Source organism: Myodes glareolus, chromosome 17 (assembly GCF_982192425.1).
Source record: "Myodes glareolus chromosome 17, mMyoGla1.1, whole genome shotgun sequence".
Lineage (NCBI taxonomy): Eukaryota > Metazoa > Chordata > Mammalia > Rodentia > Cricetidae > Myodes > Myodes glareolus.
This window is the reverse complement of record NC_142042.1, coordinates 31389619-31416780: the sequence shown is the minus strand read 5'-3', so window position 1 is coordinate 31416780 and position 27162 is coordinate 31389619. Positions and strand designations below refer to the sequence as shown.

Below are 27162 nucleotides of genomic sequence, written 5' to 3'. Positions count from 1 at the left end.
TTACTTAAATACATAATACATTTATTTAATCTTAACTCTAATAGCATTTTTAATTCCACGAACATACTTGCTGTTGATGCTATTTCTACTGGCACCCCAGGGAGAATCACCACACTGTCACAGAACTGATGCCAGTCAGCGTTTTTCTCACTATTTGGGGTACTTTTGTTTGTTCCAGACTGGATGTGATTCTTCTGTCAATGCCCTGGAAGATAAACAAATAATATTCTTCATTGTTTCTAAGATTTGAAGATTTGCTGAACTTTTTCCTCCCTCCAAAAGGTCAAAGAGTTGTCTTCTCAGACCTTATGTATGTGAGGTGCTACCAGAGGAAGAACTTGCTAGGATTCCTTCTGCAGATGAGAAGAGATGAGTAACAACAGTGGTCCTCTAGGATTCTGCTCCAGACAAGTTCTGCATGGACCCTGGTCATTTCATGGTAATTTTCTTTAGGGTAAAAAGTGTTGCAAACTTAAAAGCACCTGAAGCTAGCTGGTTTCATTGGGGGAAAAAGTGTAGCAATTTTTTCCTTTTTTTTTTTTCCTTTTTAAAGAAGAAAACAAACTATCTTTTTTTTTTTAAATTTTACATACCAATCCCAATTTCCACCCCCTCCCCTCCTCACATTCCTCCACCTTCCCCCTCACACGACCGCCATCCACTCTTCAGAGAGGGTAAGGCAGCCCACCCCCCCATCCACTCCTCAGAGAGGGTAAGGCACATTGCTTTGGGGGAAGGTCCAAGGCTCTCCCTACTATATCTAGGCTGAGCAAAGTGTCCATCCAAAGAGAATAGATTCCCAAAAAGCTAGAACAAGCACTAGGGATAAATCCTGGTCTCACTGCCAGTGGCCCCACAGTCTGCCCCAGCCGTACAACTGTCACCCACATTCAGAGGGTCTAGTTTGGTCCTATGCTGGTTCCCTCAGTGTCAGGTCAGAGTAGGTGGGATCCCATTAACTCAGGTAAATTATTTCAGTGAGTGTCCCTATCTTGATCTTGACCTCTTTGTGATGTGGGATTTCCCTCTGTATGCTGTGATCACCATTGATTAATAAAGAAACTGCTTTGGGTCTATAGCAAGGCAGAACTTAGCTAGGCTGGGAAAACTAAACTGAATGCTGGGAGGAAGAGGTGGAGTTAGAGAGAAGCCAAGTAGCCCCACTGGAGCCAGATGAAATTTTTCCCGGTAAGCCACAGCCATGTGGCGATATGCAGATTACTAGAAATGGGTTACATTAAGATATAAGAGTTAGCCAATAAGAAACTAGAGCTAATGGGCCAAGCAGTTATTTAATTAATATAGTTTCTGTGTGATTATTTCAGGAGTCTGGGAGGCCAGGAAATAGACAAGTGGCCTCCTTATGACATCTTTGCTTGTATTCTTACTCTTTCCAGTCTTCAACAAAGCTTTGGGAGCTCACCCCGGTGCTTTGCTGTGGATCTTTGCATCTGTTTCCATCAGTTGCTAGATGGAGGTTCAATGATGACAATTAGGATAATCATCAATCTGACCACAGGGCAAGGCCAGTTCAGGCACCCTCTGCACTATTGCTTAGGGTCTTAGCTGGGAAAGTGTTGCAATTTTAAGGACTTAAATGCAGAGCAGAGCTTCTAATTTTACTGCTTAATTAAAATTTTCTGCAAACTTCATGACAATTAAAGGTATGTGCATATTTCTTTGGAACTAATATTCGAGAGTTCTTTGACTATTCATAAACAGGTTTATAATAAAACAATATACTTTCCACATTTTTTCTACAAACCAAAATAAAATTTGATTATATTCTAGCCATTTTTCTCATTAATTCTAGAAAGGCATCTTTGTTTTAATAGTTACCTTAATAAATGAGACTTGAGAGATAGCTTAGTAGTTAAGTTTACTTATTGCTCCTCTAGAGGACTGGGGTTCAATTCCCAGCACTCACATGGTGACTTACAACTGACTGTAACCCTAATTCCTGAGATTCTGAAACACTTTTCTGACCTCTAAAGGCACCGTATGCACATGGTATACAGGAATACATGTGGAAAAATTTCCATACACTTTAAATAAACAAACAAACGAATGAATGAATGGATGGATGAATGATTAAAGACAATGGAATTAACACTGTACATTCATTTTCTACATTTACTCTACAATTTCAATGACACTCGTGTCTTTTAGAATGAAAACATGAACAGAGTTAAGGTAACACCTACACAACCAGATTTATATAGGTACAGCACCTACCAAAATGGTCACTCAGAGGAAACTCTCAACAACTAGCACTAATATTGATATAGTTGATATGGTCTTTGTTCAGTCACTCCTCAAACACTAGTAACTACCTCATAGGTCCTGAGTTTGTGACCCAGTTCATAGACACAGTCCACTCTGTGCCACAGGAAAATCTAAGCCACATTCTGGGATTGAGTGAGTCAGTGCATAACAGAAAAGTCAGATAAGTAATAATGGCATGTAAATGCCACCCCAGTTGAGAGCTCTTTGTGTACAAAGCTTCAAATTGTAGAGGGAAGACTGTGGGGCGAACAGATCTGCAAAGGGGTCGTAGAACAAGGGACTTCAGGGTTTAAAGGTTCTGGGAGAGATTTTCCAGTTACTAGAGTCACTGAAAAGACCCTTGATAGAAAGGAAAGGTCACTGGGTGGCATTCATTCTCTGGCCTGTGAGACCAAGATTTCCACACATCTCTTGCTCTGGCATCTCAGGGATGAGACCACCTCCTTCCCACTGCTCTTGCTCCAGCTGTAGACAACAACAGCTATCTACACCACTGCACAAGAATATTATGTGGTTTCCAAAGCAAAGCTCATGGTGCTTCCAGTACCAGGTAATACCATCGGAAACACGGGTTTCTCCAGGAACTCAGTTTCACAGAGGTTTATCCCCACTTCCTCTCCCCAACAATCAGTTGTTATCAAATGGTATTTAATTTCCTATTAGATGTCAAATACACTGATCTCATTACCTATGAGTAATGCAGTCGCCTCTGTGGCTTTTGCTTTTTCCAGATTTTTAATGCCAGTAAATTCCAAATTTCAATTCTTTTGAAGAAACTATCTGCTTTATCAAAAAGTTGTTGTGATATAATAAATTGCACAGTTGAAAAGTTCTGGAATGTATTAAGCATCCTCTAAAGGTCATATCCATAATAATTATTATTTAGCACATTCTCAGCTCCTGGATTCATATTACCAAGCATTTGCTATCCATCCAAGAGGGGATACTGAATGTGTTGTTATTGATTTATTTTTTTCCTTTGCTATAGTTTCTCTGCAACAGAATCTCTTCCAGTCTTCTGCTGGGTACTTGTATGCCCAAGTACTCTAAAGTTCTCTGATGTTTCCCATAAAACTACATCCGTCTGTAAGGATTCCATAGGTTCTCATCCTCTGTGGAAACAAAAGAAAAACCTCTTTTCCTTTAATCAATGTATCACCATGTGACTGTGGCTTACCAGGTAAAGTTTCCAGTGTCTGTCTCAGGCAGGCTACATGGCTTCTCTCTGACTCTGCCCTCCTTTCTCTCAGCATTCTATTTAGTTTTTCCTGCCTACCTAAGTTCTGCCCTGCTATAGGTCCAAAGCAGTTTCTTTATTCATCAATGGTAACCACAGAATACAGAGGGAAATCCCACATCACCTTCTTTCCACTCTGAAAAGGAAGTTAGCTCAAGTTATTTAATCATATTTAAAAATAAAACATTATTCTCTCACTATTATTGAAACCATATATAGTACTATGAAAACAAAGTAACACGTTGTTCTTCTCTCATTTTATTTAAAGAAAATCTAGGGACCTTTTATATTCATATGGAATAACTCCATATCCTATTTTAAATTAAGTCACCAATTAATGACTTTTATGTGTCTGTTTTTATTTCTTGACTACATCTTCCAACTTAAGCTGGATCTGGAAGTGTTTCAAAGAGGACCACAGTATCTTCTTTAACAACTATGGATTCTTTTCGTTTTTTTTTGAAAGTAATTTTATTAAATTATTAAAGTTTCCATTTACGCCCCTCTTCCCAACACCCTCCCACTCCCCCCACTCCCTCTCCTCCTCCCTCTTCGTCCCTAAGGGCAGTCAGGGTTTCCTGCCCTGTGGGAAGTTCAAGTTCCTCCCCCCTCCCTCCAGGTCCAGGAAGGTGAGTATCCAAACAGACTGGATCCCCAAAATCCAGTATATGCAGAGGAAACAAGTCCCAGTGTCATTGTCAATGGCTTTTCAGAAAGACTCCGGGCCAGCCACATCCAGAGAATCCGGCCACATTCAGAGAATCTGGTTGGATCACGTCCTCGTTCAGTCCCAGTCCAACTGGCCTTGGTAAACTCTCATTAGATCCGTCCCCTTGTATCAGTGGGTGATAGCATCCCTCGCAGTCCTTATTTCCTTTTTCATTTTCTTCGTCCTTCTGCTCCTCATTTGGACCTTGGGGGGCTCGGTCCGGTGCTCCAATGTGGGTCTCCGTCTGTATCGCCATCCATCGTCGGATGAAGGATCCCTCCATTGTATCTTCTGGTACCACAACTATGGATTCTTAATTGGATTGAACCTCTGAACCTAAGGACAGATTAACTAGAGAAAAATAAACAAGAAAAACAATATGTCTACTTCATATGTGTGTGGCAGACATGCAGAGAGATTGTGTATCTCAGAAAGATGGTGCAAGAATGTAGCTGTGATATACTGCATGGAACACATTTGCATACATAGTTGACTATTCTCTGTGACTGGGGATATTTCATTTTACCTGACAGAATTACTGGCTTTTTAAAAATATGTACGTAAGTTGAACTCTACACAGTTACACTCGTCATTTATATGAAACTCAAATTAAGCTGGGAGCCCTGAAATTTTATTTGACAAATTTAATAAGTTCATAAAGAATTTTAAAATTATTTTGAAGAGAAACCTAAACTAAATATTTTTAACCAATTACACCGTGATTAATCAAAAAAATGGATGGACCTCTGAGTCCCTCAAAAATGTATGGCTAACCTATAAAGAATTTTCTGCACATAGAAAAAGCACTTCCTCCAGATTTACATCATTTTCAAAGCTTTTGGCATACTTCCCACCCGACATAAACGGCACAAGTAATTGAGTGCTAGAAGCATCTACATTAGAGAGCAAACTGAAATTGTTCTGAATAACTAAACTTTCCTTCAAAATCTATACAATTTGCAACCAAAACCCAACAAACTCAAATACCCATACCTTCTAAACAGAAGGAGTTACACATTCAAACAAACTCTCTTGGGAGGGTTAAATTTTGAAGCTTATTTATATGAGGGTAAGGGCATGATTTAGACTTAAATATACAGATCCATGACAGTCTGATGGGGACTCCACTTTGCCATATTGCTTCCTTTTAGAAACTGGGAGAAGAGCCCTTTCTAGGTCAGCTCAGCCTAGAGGGTTAGAGTTTAGCTGGCAGAAGGAGGATTATGTTTAACTCCCTCAGCTGGACATCCTTTTGCTGTAAGTGAGCGACCTGTATAACCTTAAGGGACAACTTCCCATTTGACGCCATGAAAAACAAAATGTCAAGCCTGGGATGAAGCACAAGCATGAGAATGCTGGTGAATTCTTAGCTCTTCGATGCTCTTCCAGTTCCAAACCAGAAACTTTTTTGAGACAAAAGTTATTGCTCCTAATGTTTGCTTATATCAAGCAATCTTGAGTCCTTATAAAAAGTTCTTTGGTTTTGCTGAAGGTAGTTTTAGCACATTCCTGTCACTTGAGAGGAAAAAAAAATGATTGTAGTTATGTAAACACTGACTTTAAAGTAATGTCTTAGGATTCACTAGAAAAGCCTGGTAAGATTCCAGTAATAACACATATATTGAATTGACATTTGCATATACCAAAGTGCCTTTCTTCTGCAACTATGTTGGGCTTTTGAAATGTCTTTCAGGTTCTACATCTCTTATGGTTTCAGAACTGACAAATCTCTCTGGAAGACATGGAACACAAAGGATTGCCTTCTACTACACAGAATAAATTTAACTTTCACCCACTTCTTGTGTATAATGGGTTCTTCAAGAAGGACAATAAGCCTCCTTGTTTAGTATAAAATGTTCTTTCTTTCTTCAGAAAACTTTGCAAATGTAGAATTGAAGAGGTGGTATAAAAACAAGGGACAAGAAGTTTCCAGAACAACACAGTCTAACAGGAAGAAGCAAAGCTGGAGGCTACGGGATAGACAAGCATTTATGATAGAATGATTCAATGTTGAAAATCCCTGCCTGGGCAATGGTTTGGGACTTTGTGTTTTTAATTTCTGAAGCTTGCTTTGTTTGCAATATTTTATTTTACTTCTATGATTGTAGTGAAAGCTTTCCTTTTTGTTAATCGGTGGCATCCCAGGTATTTGAAGAGTCATCTTTCTGTACATTTACTTTCCTATCCAGCTGAAGGAATAGCAAGTTGTCTCTTATTTTCTTTGTCACAGTGCACAAGGGACCAGCTCACTTGAGTATATAGTTCGCTAGAATGTCTTTTGCACTTATGTGTTTACAAGCATCCATTTTACATGACAACTCCCAGAGGCTGCCCCTGCCACTGTTTGCCATGCGCTAAGTTGGTTTTCTTTCTTACAGTTGTCATCACATTTACATCTCAATAAACTCTTGGTGACCTAGAAATGACCATCTCTTGAATCTGATCTAATAGATTTAGACTAGATTAGAGCACTAATACCCATATTTTTATATTAACATTTAATTTTATTCTCTGGCGTTGATGGAAGTTTCTGTCCCACCTTGATCCACAGCCATTCAGTCCCAACAAAACACACAGAGGCTTATATCAATTATAAACTGTTTGGCCTATTAGCTCAGGATTATTATCAGGATTATTAACTAGCTCTTACAAGTTAAATTAGCTCATAATTCTTATCTATGTTTAGCCACGTGGTTTGGTATCTTACTCAGTGGGGCATTCTCATCTTGCTTCCTCTGCATCTGACTGGTGACTGCAGACTGAGTCTTTCTTCTTCCCAAAATTCTCCTAGTCTGCTCATCCCACCTGTATTTCCTGCCTAGCTATTGGCCAATCAGCATTTTACTAAACGAATACAAGTGATAAATCTTCACAGAATACAATGTATTATCCCACAGCAACCTCGGATAAATACCATTTAGTGTTTGGTGGCAAAGCCACTTAAAAGAGCTGTGAGATTTTTGTTGCTAACACTGAGTCAAGAAGCCTCTCTTAAAGGAGCTGTGCCTCTACTTGCCTCTAGAAAACTGCGTCCACCTATGAAAATTCTTCTACCAAGAAGTGATGCTAGACTCTGTTCTTTTCTATTTAGAATCCCTTCTCTAGTTCTTTCCGGTTTTATGTGAATGTACATTACCTCACATGGGCACCATTTTGTAAACAGAGACTGTACCTTCATTTCCTGACTGCCCAGACCCAAATAATCACATAGAAGCGATATTAATTACAACACTGTTCGGCCAATAGCTTAGGTGTATTCCTAACTAGCTCTTACATCTAAAATTAACCCATTTCTATTCATCTGTGTTTCACCATGAGGTTCTGCAGCTACAGTAAAGTTCTGGTATCTTTCTCCTTTGGCAACTACATGCCATGTCCATGATTATGTCTTTCTCCCTGCATTCAGTTTAGTTTTCCTGCCTAGCTCTGTTCTGCTTTGTCATAGGCCAAGGAGTTTCTTTATTAACCAATGGCAATAAAACATATTCACAGCATGTTAGGGAATTCCACATCACCCTAACAACAAAAGTCCCTATGGAGTGACTATTCTAGCCTCCTTAATTTTGTTCCAGGAGCTGATTTCTTAAGGTCCAGAATAGTAGACAGTCAGCTAGAGATGGAGATAGAACTCTGATCACGAGCAAATCAGGTGAGCAGTCTCCCAAGCAAAGATAGAGAAGAGGGGGATGCAGGAGAGATCCTCATCAAAAGTTTCCATCCTGCTCCTTTATGCAATCAAGGAGTTCAAACTTGCAAAGAGAGTCTAGCTCCAAAGGCTAACATCAGGTCCTCTATGCAGTAGCAGATTCAAGTTCACATAATGGTCAATGAGCTTAATGATGGGCAGTTCATCTCGGCTTCTAGAGTAAGATAGGTTTGGGGGGAGGCTGGCTCTGTTGAAACATGTGTTCGTTGAATGAAAATGAGTATGTGGCTTGTCCAAGGTATAGTTGAGAAGGTTTTTTTTTAATTATAGTTATGAAGGAGAAAAGAGTCAGAGGCATCTTGAAGAATCTAGACTGAAAATGGCCAGCAGCATGAACCAGCTCCTGGGAAGAGGAGCCAGGCTCAAGAGAAGAGAGAGAGGGTATGAGAGAAGGAACCAAGAGCTAAGAGCAAGTCAAGAAGGCAAAAGAGAACCAAGAAGTCAGGGAAGTGCCAAAAGAGCACATAGCCAAAATGGCTGGGTTACATAGGCATCAGGAGCCATAGAAAGGGACAGTCTGGAGAGGTTTAAGGGGGTGTGGGCTAGGGGTAGTGAGATGAGCTGAGAAGAGCCAGGACTCTGGAACAGGTACCTTGTTGTTGGGATTTCTGTCCCACCAGGTCTCCCAGTAGTTTAGACCCAGAGAAAAATCACTCAGAGGTCTACATGAATCATAAACTGATTGACCCTTTAGCTCAGACTTCTTATTAACTCTTATAGTAACCCATTATTCTTATATATGTTAGCCACATGGCTTTGTACCTTATTCAGTGGGGTGGTCACATCTTGCTTCTTCTGTGGTGGGGAAAGAACTGTGTCCTCTTCCCAGAATTCTCCTGTTCTTGTGGCCTTGCCTCTACTTTCTGCCTGGTTGTCCTGCCTATACTTCCTGCCTGGCTATTGGTCAATCAGCATTTATTTAAAATATAATTGACAGAATATAAACCATTGTCCCACACCAGTACCTGCTGAGAAAGCCTGGCAGCCAGGATAGCTTTGATATGTTAATAGGCACTTCAGCCATTTGTCCTAGGTTTCTTTGACGCCTAAGGTTATTAGGATATATGTTATCTGTGTAACTGTTATATCTTTAAGTGGGGGTAGGAATTGCATGTGTGCTCTGCATGTGAGCCTATGTGATTCCTACAATGCTCTTTCCCAGTACCTGATTAACCATCCCTTATCGGAAAGACTTCAATCATCTCAGACTGAGTTTCTATGTTTTTCTAATATAGAAGCATAAAAACAAATAATTTCATTTAATTAAATAACATTTGTCTTACATGTGTTTCTGAGATTATATATAACTATTATACACTATATATGCATTCATACGCACACACACATATACAATCTCAGAATAATGGACCTTGAATTAAGAGGCAGGCAACATTCTAGTATGGCCACATGAAAACAAAAATACCACTGAGCAAAGTCAGTTTGCTCAACTATACAAGTGATAAAATAAACTTTACTTTTCAAGGCAATCAGAAAAAAGATCATTTAAAAACAAATAAACAGTTAAAAACAGAGATTAATGGGAATATTGCTAGCAACATGTTTAACAAATGCTAAAAAATAGTTACTATGGATGAGCTATCTATAGCTTCATTTCTTAATGTAATCTCATTTTCAACATAGAAAGCAACTAATATAATTTGTAGAAGGCTAGAGAACTGAGTTGGTGTTTTGAAGGAGGGAACCCAGTAAATGGAACATAATGGTGACAATGTAGCCCCTGAGCATACTTTGTCTTAGGGTTTCCATTATGACCAAAAGCAATTTGGTGAGGAAAGGGTTTATTTCTGCTTACACTCCACACCACAATCTATCACGGAGCGAATTCAAGACAGTAACTCAAACAGGGCAGGAACATGGAGGCAGAAGCTGATACAAAGGTCATGGATGGGTGCTTCTTACTGGCTTTCTCTCCATTGCTCAACCTGCTTTTATATACCTCCCTGGACTACCTGCCCAGACATGTGCACTACCCACAATGGACTAATTTTTTTTTTGCTTGTCTTAGTTATGGTTTTAATGCTCTTAAGAGATACCATGACCAGGACAACTCTTATAAAGGAAAACACTTATTGGAGTGGCTTGCTTACAGCTTGGAAGTTTAGCCCATCATCATCATGGTGTGACAGGGTGGCATAAAAGCAGACACGGTGTTGCAGCTGTAGCTGAGAGTCCATATTGTAGGCGTTAGGAAGTTATCTGAGGCAAATTTGCTTCGGCAAATCAACAGAGCAAGCAGTGATTGGTACAGACACATTCTGTTCAGAAAACACATCTGGCCTCTCTGGAAAAACAGTTGTTGACTAGATAATATTATTTGACACTGAGGGAGTAGGGTAGGCCATTAATGAGGAAGGAAATATAGTTGAATTTCCCCTGGAGACAAATTATTATACTTCAGGAACGTGTATTTGTTCACTTGAAATTGCTCCTCCTGCAAAGAGCAGCTCCCCCTAAATAATCAGTATTTTCAGCATTACACACCTGAAAAGTATAGTGTGTTTGTGAGTATCAAGCTTTGGCATATGTTCTGGGTTAGTTTTTGACAACTTGTCACAAACTGGGTCATCCGGGAAGAGGGAATCTTAATTGAGAAAATGCCGCCGTCAGATTGGCCTGTTGACAAGTCTGCAGGGCATATTTTATTGATTAATGATTAATGCCAGAGAACCCAGGCCATGGGGGGTTGTGTCACCTCTGTAGAGTCTCCTGGGCTGTATAACACAGCACAGTGAGAACTGCAGAGATGACTCAAAGGTTTAAAGCACTTGGTGATCTTTCAGAGGTCCTAGGTTCAATTCCCAGGAACCATATGGTGGCTCACAACCATCTACTATGAAATCTGGTGCTCTCTTCTGTCATGCAGACATGTGAGCAGGGAGAATACTGTGTACATAATACACAAATAAACCTTAAAAAAAACACAGCATGATAAGAAAGTCATGAGAACAATACAGCAAGACACATGCCTCAGTGATCTCTGCTTCCATTCATACCTCCAAGTTCCTGCTCTGAATTCCTGCCTTGGCTTCCTCGTCTCCCCAATTATGTACTATAATCTGTAAGTCAAATAAACCCTTTCTTACCAAGATTTTTGTTTTGTCATAGCAATAGAAAACAAGTTAAGACAGCATAGATATATGAATAGAATATGAAGACAATAAAGTTACTGAAAATACAGGTTCTAGGGACTGGAAAGATACTTCAGTTTGTAATGTGCTTGTTCTACAAGCAGGAGGACCTAGGTTGCATCTGCAGAGTCATGTAAAAAAAGTTAGGCACGGGGTCATGGACTTGCAAACCCACCACTGGGGAGGTAGTTAGATCTCTGGTGCTTGTTCCAGCCAACTTTCCCTGTCAGTGAGTTCCAGGTCAATGAAACCTTGTCTCAAAAACATCTGAGGTTGTTCTCCAGCTCACACACACACACACACACACACACACACACACGCTTTCAAGTCAGTCCCTTTCTTTGGACTGAGTGCCTGTTAATGAAGGCTATAGAGAAGGAAAATGAAGACTATAGAGAATGACCTCAAGTGTGGTGAGCCCTACAGTGAACATTAATGGTCACCTGGTGTTAAGTATCATGGGAGAACCTATGGAGGTAACAGATTTTAAACTTCTGCTGGAATACCTAAAAACTCAGAAGTTTTATCCTCTTTCCCTACTCATTGCTTTTATTCTACAAGTAAAATGTAGTTAGTAAAGAGAGTTCAGAAAATGCTAGGAAGCTTCATTCACACTTCTGCCTCTGCACATCATCATTGGAATGTTTACTTAGAGAACTGAATATCTACATCTACCCACACCTTCCTCCAAACAGTCAAACAGATAAAAATGGGCTTAAAAATGTATACATCATCCAATAACTTTAAGTTTTGGTCAACACATTGCACCATTTCTCTATGCAAATACTTTCTGTGGAATAATTCTGTTACTAAATATCTGAGAATATTAAGTTGAGGGAGGAAAGATTAATTTGGCTCATGTTTCCAGAAGATTCAGTCCATGATGGTGGGCAGGGTGGGGCAGGGAAGGGAACTCATATGGTATTTATTCCATCTGGGGTTCTAGTCAGCAGGTTGGTGCTGCCCACCATCAGGGCAGATCTGTCCTCTCAGTGAACCCTCTCTGAAAGTGCCACCGTAGACAGCCCAGAGGTGTGCTTTATTAGTTTCCTAGGCAGTTTTCAGTCTAATCAAGTTGACAGCCAAGATTAATCCTCACAGAATTTAATGCAGTAACACTCAAATACTTCTATTACTTCACTGTGTAGTTATACCTATTTTGTGAAATAAAATCAGGCATTCCCATTATTGAACTATTTTAAATGTCCTCAGCTGACCTGCTGAAGTTGCACAATCTCACTGCACTTATATTGCACTGCACGCCCTAAGAACGTGAAGCTCTCATCTGGACAGTCTTCCTGTTTCAGAAGGAGCCTGAGGTCAGATTTGGACTCTAGCCTCAAGCAGCTTAACAAAGTCTTTCAAGAAAGTGGACTGACTGAAAGTAAGAAAAAAAAAATGTTGTGATGGTTTAAAAGTGGGGAAAACAGTCAAATAAATTTTGATAACTAAACTGATAAACAAGATATTTTTCCAGGTGACAAATTTTTTGAGCAAAATGATATTCATTATCTTGTGTTTCCTAAGTAAAATGTAGAAACCAAAAATTTAAGTCATGCTTACATAGGTGGTTTACATAGTGTATCTAGTTTCTATTACTACAAACAATATCAGATACCAAATCATTTACCATTTCAATGTTCCTTTCCAAGTTTATTTATCTGACTATTTTTATATATTTATTTTTATTGTTGCCCCTACCACCTGAAATCAAGCTATAATTTTTCTTTCCTTATTTTCAAGTCAATCACCATAGATCAATAAAATTCAGAACATCCATAATGCAATATGATTCAGAAACATCAAATTCAGCCATTCTTGAGTAGTTTCTCTATCCCCACATCATTGCTTGTACTATTTAAAGGGTTCCCCAAGATCCTCTCCTGCCTACTCCAGTGACTCATTCTCCTCTTTGTACCTTAGCCACACTGGGCCTCCTTCCATTCCTTGAGTTTCTGAATTGATATGTTGCATCTCCTAGAATGATATTTTTTTTAACACCTCACCTAGTTATTTCCTACTCGCCCTCTAGATCTAATTTTGCTCATCCTTTCTCAGAATACACTTCTGTGCCTGTTTCAGCAGAAAATGCTATGCATACTTTAAAAAGATTTATGTTTATTAAAGAGTGTGTTTGTGTGTGCATGCATGCATGTATGTGTGCATTTGTGTATATGTGTGTGCGTACACAAGCATGTGCATGTGTATCTGTCACATGTGTGCGGATACCTACATGGGCAGAGGAGGACATCAGATCTCCTGGAGCTAGACTTATAGGCAGTTGTAAGCCACTCACCGTGGGTGCTGAGAACTGAATTTGTTAGAAGCTATGCAAACTTCCCCTATTCAAATGTTGAGTCATCTCTCCAGCCCCTTCTCCGTTCTTATAGATCTTAGGTTCTCCCCTATATTACTTAAATTTATTGTATTAAAAACGGTGTCATACCCATTTGCCTAACTTGAAAGTAAATCCTGTAAAACTGAGCTATCTATTTGTCTGGATACCATATTCTTAGAGTGCTTAGCTTCATAACCCAAGTACAGGCACACATATACCACAGAAACCTCCTGCAAAACTAATGACTCTCTTCTTCACGTTTAAGCTCCAGGGCACTCGTTTGTTTTCCACCGTTGGGCTCCTTGGCAAACCCCACCCCACCCCCCACCCAGATAAGTTGCCTTCCCATTCAAAAACACCTTTTCATACTGAGTTAAGAGCACACCTTCCTCTTTCTGTCAGGCAGTTGTGAAGAGCGATGTTGTTCACAAATAGCTACTAATTGAGCGCTCTCACTTTCCTGCAGATGTAATAAGAGAAATAGAAGAACATTACAAATGAACTCAATTTAAAGTTAATGTGCTTGGCCCTTTTCAGGGTATTGTCATCACTTCTGGACCCACTAAGTACCCGTGATTTCTACTGCACAGCAATCTTTGCATGGACAGTACAGAGGGAAAGCATAGGCAGTGAGAAATATAAACTGATTCTTCCTTTAACTTGAGCTGCATGCGGATTTCTTCTGACCGGAGTTGGGTCATTCTCCAACAGAACAGCCAGCTCTCAAATGGCATGCCAAAGGAAACAGGCATAGTATGAAAAAACATGCAACATGGACATAATCCAAACACATACATCTTTCCAGGTTTTGGCTGCGATTTTATCCCTAAATTTTGAGTTAGAATGATAACGCATTTGTCCAGATTTTTGATATAAACCCCCACCGCACCTCCTGCTATTTTAGATCTGGTAACCTCAAGTCGCCTAGGACACTCGAGTTTCAATTCCTTAAAGAACAACTTTATGACTTTGGCCCAGAGCAGAGCTTCTGCGTTTGCAGCTTCGCTCTATGAAGTCTTTGCCCAGACTGGCAGCTACTTTTCCATCCTCAATGGGCTTCTTATAAGACTACCTTTGGCTTTATCACACCAGTGATTGAGAATCTGTCAGGAACAGCAAAACCATGAATGGGATGTTTCCACGGGCCAGGTCTGGAAGTGCAGGATTACTTCTGTTCTTACACGTTTGCCAAAAATACACCCTCAACTCAGAGATCTCTGCTATGGATATATATTCCAGCTAAGTATGAAACTCCAGACCTATTTCTGTAGTGGGATGGAGCACATCTTGGTGAATGGTTTAGTAACATGTGTTGTGTGATGAGGCAAACAGATTTTGAAATTTTTCTGGTTTTTGAAGGAACGAAAGTATAATTATACAACCAATGTTGGAAAACCCCAAAACCCAAGAATAAGAAACATCAGCACCTTGATGATCTAGGAAAGTAATACATAGAACCTGAGCAATAGTAAGTTAGCTGGATTTCTCAATATGCGAATGGGATAGGTTTGCCATAATTATATAGGTTTGGTGAGACCAGATGAAGAAATAGGTCTTGTTTTAGTTTCATTATGTGGCGGGGACAAACAGCATGACCTAAATAGCTTCGAGAAGGGAAGGACTTACTCGATTACTTTTCCAGGCAAGAGTCCACCACTAGGGGTGGCCAAGCAAAAACTCCAGCAGGAACTTCAAAGGCAGGCAAGCCTGCCATGTATTCCATGCAAAATTGTTTCTGACCAGAGAACTCACAACCAAGGGAGAACAGCAGAAACCATGGAAGAATGCTGCCAGGTGGCTGGAGTCGGCTCATGCCTAATTACCTCACTTATAGAGCCTATAGCCAGCCTAGGACATGGTCCTGTGCACAGTGACATGGGCCCTCTTACATTACTGAACAAGACAATCCCCCACAGTCATGCCCTCAGGTCAATATATTCCAGGTAATGAGTTACTTGAGATTTGCTTCTCAGATAGCTGGAGAGTGTGACTGGCTGACTCTTAAAGCCAACTAGCACACACCTAACTAAGGCCTATTCTCGATCCTGTTTGAATTATCTGCTTGAAACAGAGCATCCAGCCAATTCTGGTCATTGGTATGATGCAAAAGAAAACCTCAGCTTCTAACTTTCTTTCTTTCTTTCCTTCTTTCTTTCTTTCTTTCTTTCTTTCTTTCTCTCTTTCTTTCTTTCTTTCTTTCTCTCTTTCGTTCTTTCTTTTCTTTTTTAGGTTTACCTATTTTTATTTTATGTGTATAGGTATTTTGCCTACCTGCATGTTTGTACACCACAGGTATGCCCGGTACTCATGGAGGCAAGAAGGAGTGAGATCCCCTGAAAATGGAGTTATCGTTGGCTGTGTGTGGAATCCTCTAGAAGAGCAACAAGTGATCTTAACAGTCGAGTCATTTGTCACTCCCCGAAATGATCTTTTCATGAAATTTTAAGTTATTTCCTTTGAAGTTAATTTTTAAACATCAACAGTCATGCTTCTGTAAATCAGTAAGAATTTGTCACAAGAGTATAGAAGCAAACAAAAAGAACATAATTGAGCACTGAATCAGTCTAGGGCACAAATCAATGCATGATTTCCTGAAAGTGTCTTTCCAGTAATAATGATGGGCTGCTTACTTAATGTATTGGTAGTGCTGTGATGCTGTCACCAAATGACAACAAATCCCACAGGTTGAAGGCTGGATTCCCACAGTTGAAGGCTGTGGAGACCTGCACTGGGTATGGCAGCACATGCCTTTAATCCTGACACTCACAAGCAGATCTCTGTGATTTGGAGGCCAGCCTGTTCTATACAGCAAATTCTAGAGCAGCCAAGACTACACAGTGAGATGAGAGAGAGAGAGAGAGAGAGAGAGAGAGAGAGAGAGAGAGAGAGAGAGAGAGAAAGTGAAACCTACTTAAGCTCCCAGTTGCCTTCACAGGCCCAGGAGACAACCAAACTTGCCCAGAGCATTACCCATTTAAGGGAAAAAGGAAAGTAGATCCTTACATCATTCACACACAAAAACCGCAGGCAGGTTTAAAGTCTAACCACAGTCAGTCTAACGTTAAAGGAGAACGTTTTTATGGCTTTGGGGATTTGGAACGCCTTAAACAACATAAGGGACAGACAGCTCACGTAAGGCTTTTTGAACTAGGAAAGATTTTAGTTTCCATGTTAAGATCATCAAAGAGGTGTGTGCAATGCTTCAATATTTCAGAAGACCAGAGTCTCAGTTGTGCGTAGGAACTGGGAATATGTACAAGGATTAGTGCGGTTCAGACGCTGCTCCTAGAAACTGGGTAGGCAGAGAAATGGAGAGTAGTTACACAACCTAGAAACCTCGAGGAATCGGGGATGGGGTGGAGACAGGAGAGGAGTATGAAACAAAGCAGGGCTCAGACCTCTAAATGCTTGGGTGATGTACTAAAGAAATTTGGATTACGTTCCTAAAGGAGCCAACAATGCTACCTACAATGAGATGGGGGCACGTTAGGTTTCCTTAGTAAAAACTCCTGGGGAAAGGTTGACCTCTATATGTCTGAATTTAAGCAGGAATATGTGAAATAGTCTTGTGAGAAATTATAGGAACGTGGAAGACAGAGACCTGCACTTTCACTGAGCTAATGAAAAAGTAAGTCATGTTTGTTTGTTTGGGATGTGTTTCACCAGAGGCAGAATATCGAAGAGGAAATTTCCAGCAGCGAGTGAACACAGGACTGGAGCGCAGGGAGATATGGGAGCTGAGGTATCAACTTCAAGGCCACAAGCACGTGGCTGTCTGCCACTCGGTTGCTGCTGCCCTCCCCAATCTCCAGAACAGAGTTCAAGGACCACATACCAGTTCTGGGCTCACACCGCTGTCCTGTGTTCACATCCTAATTCTAGAGGCTTTGCTTACATCTTAGGGTAGCAAATCCTGGGGCTACTATACGTAATCAGCCTGGATAAAGTGAGGGTCTGGCTCTGATATTGCAACAGTGAACACTCTTCTTCTTCAAGTCCTCAGAGCTGGCAACCAATGACTGACGGACAGGATCTGGAGTCCCTTGCATCCCAAGAATAACATGAGGCACGCTTTATCTTCCTAAGAGTCCTTAAGACGAGGCGGGCGCTGGCTCTTTGCTTGACAGCACTTGAAGCTCTGAAGAGCTGTTTCACTTCTGTGCAGTTTCCTGGGCAGCTTTGCTCACAGTCTCTCTTTGAATTTTATTTGGTTTCCTTCCAACCTTCTTCTCTGCTGTTGACTTGAGATTTCTGTGTCCATCTTCCAAGCCCAGCCTTCTCCCACAAGAATCCTCTGAGGTCAGGACACCACCAGCATGCTTGCTGATCCTGATGTTTCTTCTCAGCAACGATCCCTCGTGCTCTCTATCAGGCAGATGCTTTTGCTCTCTCTCTCTCTCTCTCTCTCTCTCTCTCTCTCTCTCTCTCTCTCTCTCTCTCTTTCTCTCTCTCTCTCTCCCTCCTTCCCTTCCTTTCTTTTTTAAATTGGGAATTGCTCACTCTCCCCCTCTGCACTAATTCATATACTCATTGTGATGTCTTTCTTACTGTATTGTAGAAAGTGTCATTAAGTTAAATGTTCTCCTTTAATATTACTCTTGCTCTTGTGAGCCCAGCCTGGTGCTGGTGAAAAGGAAACTCAGAGATAATAGGATTCTAGAATGGTGAACGCTAGCCTAGCAGAGGGGAACAACACAGTGAACTTATAAAAGTGGTTCTCAATCTGTTAGTCATGACCCTTTGGGGCCGAATGACTCTTTCACAGTAGTAACATATCAGATATTTACATTACGATTCATAATAGTGGCAAAATTGCAGTTATGATGAAGAAGCAAATGAAGACAGCTTTATGGTTGGGGTCACCACAACATGAGGAACTGTATTCAAGGGTTGCAGCATTAGGAAGGTTGAGAACCACTGACTTGTAACAACCTAGTCCCTCTTGAATAGGGAAAACACTGAAAGAAAAAAAGGAACAAAAGTAAATGGAAATTAAAGACTAAAAGAAGTGCAAACAACAATCTAGCTCCAAGTCCAGGGGTAACACAAAAGTGACAGGAAAAGTCAAGGCAACATAATTCGTACAAGAGTACCAATTCTGAGGTAATGGTATCCAGTGAAATTTCAAGGAGAAAATGAATCCCAAGGAGAGAATGTGAGTTTGTTCACAGAAATCAGAAAAGAAAATAAACTTCTGAATAAATCCCAAGAGAACATGAATTGTTAAGTGAAATAAAATGTTGGTAAGACAGGGAAGAAAAGTTCTAAAAGAGAAATGTCTGGGGAGGTGGCTTAGCAGTTAAGGGTACTGCCTGCTCTTTGCAGTTTCACACAAATGGCAGCTCGCAAGCATCTATAACTCCAGTTGTAGAAGACATACCTCTTTTGGCATCTGTGGGCACTGCACACATGCCGTGCACAGACATTATACATTCAGGAAAAATATCCATACATGCACAACTGGGGATGGTGGTGAGGAATTACCAAACTGAAAGACTAGAAATGAACATGCTAAGTCAAACTAAAACTCTGTGGAAGGCCTCATCAGCAGAATGGGTCAAGATGAGGACAGAGTATTCAAGCTTCAAGACAAGGTAGAAGAGTTGGGACATTCAGACAGTATCATGAACAGATAAGGAATAATCACGGTATTTAGGTATTTTTCACGATATTCAGGACATTATATAAAGCGTTTGGAGTATCCAGCAAAGTTCTTGTTCCCACCGATCACCAGAGAAGGAGAAATGTTAAGCATGCACGATTATCTTTACAATAGAAAAGATTAAAAACCCAGTTTTTTCATTCAGAAAGCTGGGAATTAGAAATAATTAATAGTCTCATGATTTCTGTTACCTGTTGGGCCAGGCAATAAGAAGCTCCTACAACCAGGACCAAAATTAGCTAGTAATATTAATGACCCTTATAAACAGGGGCTCCCCATGCTCCCACAACCAGGACTAGAGTTGGCTAATAGCCCAAATGAACTCTACAATATCTGTATGACCTAGACCAGTCCCTTCCTAGGCCTGTAAGCTAGTACTGGTAGTCTATCTCTGGAACCCATACTCTTGGAAGTAATGACATAAACGCTGTGTTGAGTTTCGATGTAATAATGCTTCCTTGTACACTGGGGATTATATTACAATAGGAAACTTTTCTCCAAATTATACTATATTTGAATTTGTTGGGTAAAAACTACCTAAGATAAGACTCCTTGAAAGTCTTGATCCATGTTGATAAAGTCAATCTAACTGAGTTTTTATTCTTACTTCTTTGTCATTTGCTTCACTGCCATGAAAACCTACAGGATCACCCTCAAAAAAAGTACAAACCTAATCATAAAAATAAGGTGAAGAATTCAATTCTAAATTCTAAGATCTCCAATAAAATTCTCAGGAAAATGGATGGAACTCTAAACTAGTACAATATATTGATGTAACCCAGGCTCAGAAAGACAAATCCAGCATGCTTTCTCACCTCTGCTTGCCTGGCCAGAAAATGATTAGAACTTTAGTGATTGTGGAGAGGTTGGAATGGTGAAGGCCAGGGCCTAATTACACATCATCTTGGGCTATGTTGGCCCTCAATAGCCATTTGTCATGCACCTCTGTGTGTGACCTAATATCTTTGTGACTATTTGATGAATCTTTGAGAATGTACAAGCAGAACCTTTGTTTCTGTCAATCAAAAGGCTAAGAATGACACCAGGCAGTATCTGAGGCTCAGAACTGAGATTTTCCTATTTTCTGTTATCTGCCTACATGATGTGTTCCATCAATGTCCTTGGAAAATGTCTTTATTTATGACTTACTTTGTTCTGTTACCATAAAACTTCATTAAACTGTTACTACTACATTGGAATATGGAATTTGGGTAACCTGCACTCCTGAGCAATGGTCACCCATATTTGGCTCCAGAATAAACTCTTTGAGGTAAGAGTTGTGTTTCTTGGAAAGTTTGTATGAAGAATAATTAATGAATGCTAAGTCTTATTATACTAAGTACATTCAACACTTGTCCATTCTGTGAGTACTGAAGCATTGCAGTTTTTAATTCTAAGTACCAAATGAGAGGAGCGGAAGAAAATGCCCAGTATTTATACTTCCTGGTCTCCACTATCCTCCTTGGTTATAAATCTCTGCTTGGCATCTTTTGAATCAGAGTTGAAAGATTAGGTTACACCATGGTCCAGTTTGAATAAAATATCTTACCATTTTAATACCAATGCAGTGGGATATTACTGGGACAGACCTGATCATTCTTTTGAGAGGATTACAGAAAGACTTTGGAAGTTTGCACTAGATGAACCCAAGTGTTAAGAGCTCTGTGGGATGTTCTGTGGGAACTTGGAAGATAAGAATGTTGAGAGCAGGCAGAGGATAGAGGCCTGGCTGGTGAAGTTTCAGAGGGAAGTTTAAAGACTCTATCAGGGTCATTTGTTATTTTGAATTAAGAGTCTGTCGTTCTGGTTGGCTGGGACTGAAGAATCAGCTGTGATCAACAATAACAGAAATGTCAAAGTGAAACCTTCACATGACTGGGACACTTGATGCTGGTCAGCTGGAGCTAAGCAGTTAGCGGTGATGAAGAAGACACCAGCATCACTGAGGTGAAATCTTTTGGGAAGTGTTAGCTGTGTGCCTCGGTAACTTTTATCAGTGAGGTGTTCTCATCTTACTTCCTCTATGTCTGGCTTTCTCTGTGACAACTGCAAACTGAGTCTTTCCTCTTTTCAGAATTCTCCTCTTCTCATCACCCCTCCTATACTTCCTGCCTGGTCACCCTGCCTATACTTACTGACTGGCTACTGGCCAATCAGTGTTTTACTACAGCAATACAACCTACAAATCTTTACAGGGTACAAGCTCATTGTCCCACAGCACTTCCTTCCCTTTTCGTCAAAATAAGAACTCTGAATCTAATCTCCTTTGTTTAGCTTTCTTCCTGATCATTGTCAATAACAACTTGTAACCAATACTCTAAACAAAGAAAAACATCCACAATCCATTTTTTTGGGAATGCGGACGTAGTAGTTTTCCAGGCTACTTCCTGCTGATTGGGAGTGTTGATAATCTTATGGGGACCTAAAGAAAAATTTGAATTATGATCAAGTCCTGACTAGATTATTCTGTGAGACTAGTTCATCTCAGCCAGCAGTCTTGAGGTTGTTCTGTATGTACAGCTCAGACATTTGGGCCATCTGCTCCTAGCGAAGACTCCTCAGGGGGTTGTCCTTGATCAAACCTGATGTGGTTTTTTTTTTCCCCAGAATGAATTCACAGTCTCTCATTTCCTGTGGAAACAAAAGCAAAACTTCTTCTCCAAAGTTACATACTTTTCGGCTTAAATTTTGAATTCAAGGCATTTTCAAAATATATATGTTGGATTAATCCAGCAGCCTTTATACACAAATGTCTTTTAGCAGCTGTTGTTCTTTCCTTAGCAGTCATACAATTCAAAGACAACACAATAATATACAGACTCTCTGTGTATTTTCCATCTTTATTTAAACTCTATTTCTTTTAATTTTTAATTTTTTTTTGGCTTTTTGAGACAGGGTTTCTCTGTGCATATTTAGCTGTCCTAGAACTTGCTCTGTAGATCAGGCTGTCCTTGAACTCACAGAGATCTGCCTTCCTCTGTCTTCCAAGTGTTTGGATTAAAGGTGTGTGCTACCAGACCCAACTAATCTCTTTTGTTTTTTTTAAAGGACTTTATCCTTTTCTTTTCTCTCACAAACTTCCATATATTTTTAAACACACTATAAACCACTTAGAGGTTTTTTTTTTGTCTGAATCTATCTTTACTGTATATCCCTCTTTTTCTGACCACATGAGTCTTTAATTTGCTAAGCAATATGGCTAGGATTAAAGTTGTGGCTTTGACGGCTGGATCCACCCATTCCTTAGCTTTCTGAGAGTCTAACTTCATGGTGGAGGTACTGTACAAAGCCATGTTTATTGCCACAATGCTATGGAGTTTCAAGGTTCCTGCCACCACCATAAAGGATACAGTCTGCTATTCATCAGCATCATTTAGGTGTTTTGTAGTAGGAGGACTTTTAAAAGAGCTGCAAGGTTTTTGCAGCTACAGTTGAGTCAGGCAATCTCTCTTAAATGAAACACATTAGTCTCTAGCAAACATATCGCACCTGAAAAAATGCTGCTACCAAAAAAAAATGTTTAACTCTGTTCTTTTGTGTCTAGAATTACTTCCCAAGCTCTCTCAGGTTTTAAATGGATTTATCTGTCCACATTGGCACCATTTGTTTACAGAGGTTTCTGTCCCACCTGGTCTACAGCTATTCAGCCCGAAAGAAACACACAGAGGTCTACATTAATTATAAACTGGTTGGCCTATTAGCTCAGATTTCTTATTAACTCTTACATCCTAAATTATCTTCTAATTCTTGTTTGTGTTAGCCACATGGCTTGATACCTTTTATCAGTGAGGCATTCTCAACTTGCTTCCTCTCTGCCGAATGCAGAGTCTTTCCTCTTCCCAGAATTCTTTTTGTCTTGTCACCCCACCTATACTTCCTGCCTGGCTACTGGCCAATCAGTGTTTTATTAAAGCAATACAACTGACAAATCTTTACAGGATACAAAATCATCAGTCAGTAGAACATGAGACTGTTAATATTAGGGTCGTGGGTTTAAGCCCTACATTGGGTGCCAATTTGTTGTAAGAAGGCCACTTGTTCCTTTCCTGAATGCCCAGACTCAGAAACTATATTATTTGCAATATTGTTTGACCAATAGCTTAAGCATACTGCTAGCTAGCTCTCACATCTACAATTAACTCTTCTCCATGTTTTTTTGTTTTTAAATTTTACCACAAGGCTTGTGGTATACCAGCAAGGCTCTGGCTGGTAGCTTGCATCTGTCTCCATTAGTGGCTTCATGGTTTCTCATTGACTCTGCCTTCTTTCTACGAGCATTCAGTTTAGTTTTCTCCACCTAGCTCTACTCTACCCTATCACAGACCAAGCCAGACTCTTTATTCATTAACCAATAAAAGAAACAAATACACAAAAGGACTTCCTACATCACTTCAGTTGAAAGACTTTAACTTTTTAAAGAGATTTTGGATTTTTAGAGATATTGGATATTTTAAAAAAGACTACAACTTTAATGTGTTTGAATCTGTAAAGATTGGTACTTTTAAAATTATTTATGATTTTAATTTGATATCTTTGGAATGAATAAGAAAGGAAGGGTATGGCTTAATAGCTATATGTTTGTATGTCATGTTGACAGGGGGTTAGTTGTACTGGCTGGTTTTGTGTGTCAAGTCGAAACAAGCTAAAGGTATAGAGGAAAGAGTTTCAGTTGAGGAAATGCCTCTAGGAGACCTAGCTATAATGCATTTTCTCAATTAGTGATCAATGGGGAAGGGCCCACCCCATTGATTTATTGTAGCTAGGGACAACCATGGGCTAGTGGTCCTGAGGTCTATAAGAAATCAGGTTGAGCAAGTCAGCAGAAGCAAGCCAGTAAGCAGTACCTGTCCATGGCATCTACCTCAGCTCCTGTTCCCAGGTTCCTGCTTTGTTTGGGTTCCTGTCTTGATTTTCTTTGGAGACGAAGAGCAATTCTGAACTGTAAGCCAAATAAACTCTTTTGTCATGAGTTTTTTTCTGTCCCACCAGCCAGCTCCCAAATACCAACAGAGACTTATTACTAATTATGAAATCTCAGCCTTAGCTTAGGTTTGTTCCACCAGCTCTTAGAACTTTAATCAACCTGCTTTTATTAGTCTACATTTTACCATGTGGCTTTTTACCTTTCTTTCATCTTGTACCTCCTGCTTCCTCTCTGTGTCTCTTGGTATTTCACTCACAACTATGTTCTCCTCCCATTTCCTCTCTCTGCCCAGAAGTCCCTCCTGCCTAACTATCAGCCATTCAGTTCTTTTGGTTTGGTTTGTAAGACACTGTTTCTCTGTGTAACAGTCCTGCATGTCCTGGAACTTGGCTCTATAGACCACTGAGATCTGCCTGTCTCTGCCTCCCAAGTACTGGCATTAAATGCACGCATCACCACCCCGATTCGACTTTTTAGTAAACCTTCACAGCAATATATCTTCAGTGTACAAATATATCTACAGTGTACAAATATCCCACAATCCCTTTTCCTCCTCTACTTGCTTTTGGTCATGGTATTTCATCCCAGCAATGGAAACTCTAACTAAGACAACAAGCTTTGGGAATTATCTTTTTGGTTAACACCTTATTTTTTCTGTTACTCTTCCACTCCCCTTTGTTCACTGGAATAGTCAGGTAAGGATGTTTGACTGAATGTAATAACCTCCAGGGTCACTCCGTTTAGAAGTATATCTTCTAAAAACTTAACTCTGTTTTGCAACTATTCCTAAAGTGCTAAAGTAGAATTAAGAGAAAATAAAGTCAATCTGACTGGTGTCTTAAGGAGGTCTGAACTTCAGAAATAACTGAAATAAAATTAAATAAGAGGAACATTTGAATGAGACCACAATGCAGATCAAAAAAATGAAACAAATATAGATTAAACACTATTTGTATAAAAATGTAAAAGTTCATTATCTAATAATACTAATTTGTTACTGATATAGCTAATGTAGTTACCTTTTTAGTTGTGCTAAAAATATTCTAACCATTTAAAGTTGCCGTTTTATAAATAGCTGAGGTAATTTATATAACTGTATGTATCTAGACTTCACTGAATCAGAATTTAAATAACTATATGCACATTCGTAGACTTCACTTAGTTGGTATTTAAATAACTGTATATACATACGTAGATGTCCCTGAATTCATATTTTAAGAACTGTATGTACATAAATTAACTTCACTGAGTCAGTATTTAAATAACTGTATGTACGTATGTAGACTTCACTGAGTTAGTATTTAAATAACTGGATGTACACATATAGACTTCACCAAATTAGTATTTAAATAACTGTCTGTATGTATGTACACTTCACTGAATTGGTACTTAAGTAACAACTGTCTTCCTAGTTGGAAAAATTTTAATATGTTCATTTTAAATTTTTTTCCTTTCACTTTTAGATCCAAGGGAGGAATATTAAATTGTTACATTATAACCTAGAGCCATCTATTTAAGCTACATATTTAAAATGTTGAGCCAAGACCAAATTATTCTTTCTTTCAATTTTTAGCTTAATTATTAATACTCCATCTGTTTATTTATTTATTTATTGTATCATCTTTTTTTCTATATTGTTACATTTATACAGGCGATCCTTGACTTTAATGGCCAGGATTTAAGACCCAAACGCATTTTGACTTTGTTATTAAAAATGTTCAAGTTTAGCCAGATGTGTTGGTGCATGCCTTTAATTTCAAGGCTGAGGTGGCAGAGGCAGGGAGACCTCTGAGTTTGAAGTCCAGCCTGGTCTACATAGTGAGTTACACGCCATCTAAGAGACCCCCTCCCCCGCGCCCCAAACAGATATAAGTGTTCAAATTTAAGGACGTAAAAGACAACATTTGTTTAAAATAAAACAAAAAACCAAAAGAATCAAAGTTACATAAAAATCAGAATTTCCAAGAATTCTCCACTGGTGTTCCACAATGACAGCTTGAAGGGCAGAGGTCTCCAGGTAGGATACAGAATAGACGGGACATGTGTAGACCCCATGTGCTTGGCAATTTCGGAAATCCGCAGTAGGAATCTAATGCGTGGGAAGAATACCAAAAGATACAAGTAAACCCGAGGGGAAAGTTATAGTAAAACAGGCCAGCAAACGACATTTCCATGGGCAGAACAATGCAGACATTGAATGATGACTAAACGCAAAAACTATTTTCTTGTGGTGTTGAGGGGGAGAGGTCTAGCGGAAGTATGAGCAATATTTGAAAAACCTACAACAGAAGAGCATTTAAAGATTTTATGACTAGCTTGAGTACTTGAGTTCAGGCGGAATAGCATTCTTTAAAACAGGAAATCAAAGAATTAGGAACATGTATGACAGTAAGCAAAGAGCGTCTCAGAACAGGAGACAAAGTATATACAGTCGCCATAACTGAAAGTTATCTATCACCTTTCTGCTGTGAAATTTTAAGTGCCTGATGTAATTCTAAGAACGACCAAATTAGCAATAGGAATGCAGGATTTTATGGTATTTTGTAGAACAAAAAGCAGAAATAAGAAGAGAAAAAAGAAAAAGCAAAAAAAACCCAAAAAACAAAAAAAACTCATGATGCTTCTGTTTTCTGTGGGCCTCTAACGCTTCAATTGCCACGTTTATTAAAGACCCAGAAATTGTCTTAGCAACCAGTGACAACTTACCTATCTTACAAGATAGTGTTTTCTCCAGGCTAATTTTTGAACAACAGTGGCAGATCTGCCCAAGAGCAGGCACCTTGGAACTCTTTGGTGGCTTTCTGGATAGCCATTGACGGTGTGCTTTCCTGGGGCCCTACCTGGCGTGCTCTGTGAGAACGTGAAGCAAAGAACTCACGAAGTCCCTTCTTTTCCCTTCTCCCCTAGCAAAGCGAAACAGGCTGGCCACGCTCACGTGACGCCAATGACGTCAGCCCCCACTGGGTCGCGTGACCCGCAGCCAACCTTCCAAGGGCCCCACCCCCTCGGCAGCCGAGTGGGACGTCTCGCGAGAGCCCTGCTTACTATCAGAACTTGCTGAGGTTACCGGGGAGTTTACTCGGGAGAGGCAGGAAGGTGTGGCAGAGTGCTGGACTTTCTGCTTTCATTATATTAGGATTTATGGCCAAGC

The 27162-nt window shown here is 39.8% G+C and overlaps 1 long non-coding RNA gene across 1 annotated transcript; it reads right to left on the bottom strand.

Annotated features, from left to right (window-relative positions):
- Nucleotides 1-26977, bottom strand: LOC146891211 (uncharacterized). The gene is made up of 3 exons (XR_014997598.2): nucleotides 26718-26977; nucleotides 23932-26100; nucleotides 1-205 (listed from the first exon to the last, which is right to left on the bottom strand). It is a non-coding gene; the product is annotated as an uncharacterized LOC146891211 (long non-coding RNA).
- Between the last annotated feature and the right edge of the window lie 185 nt (nucleotides 26978-27162).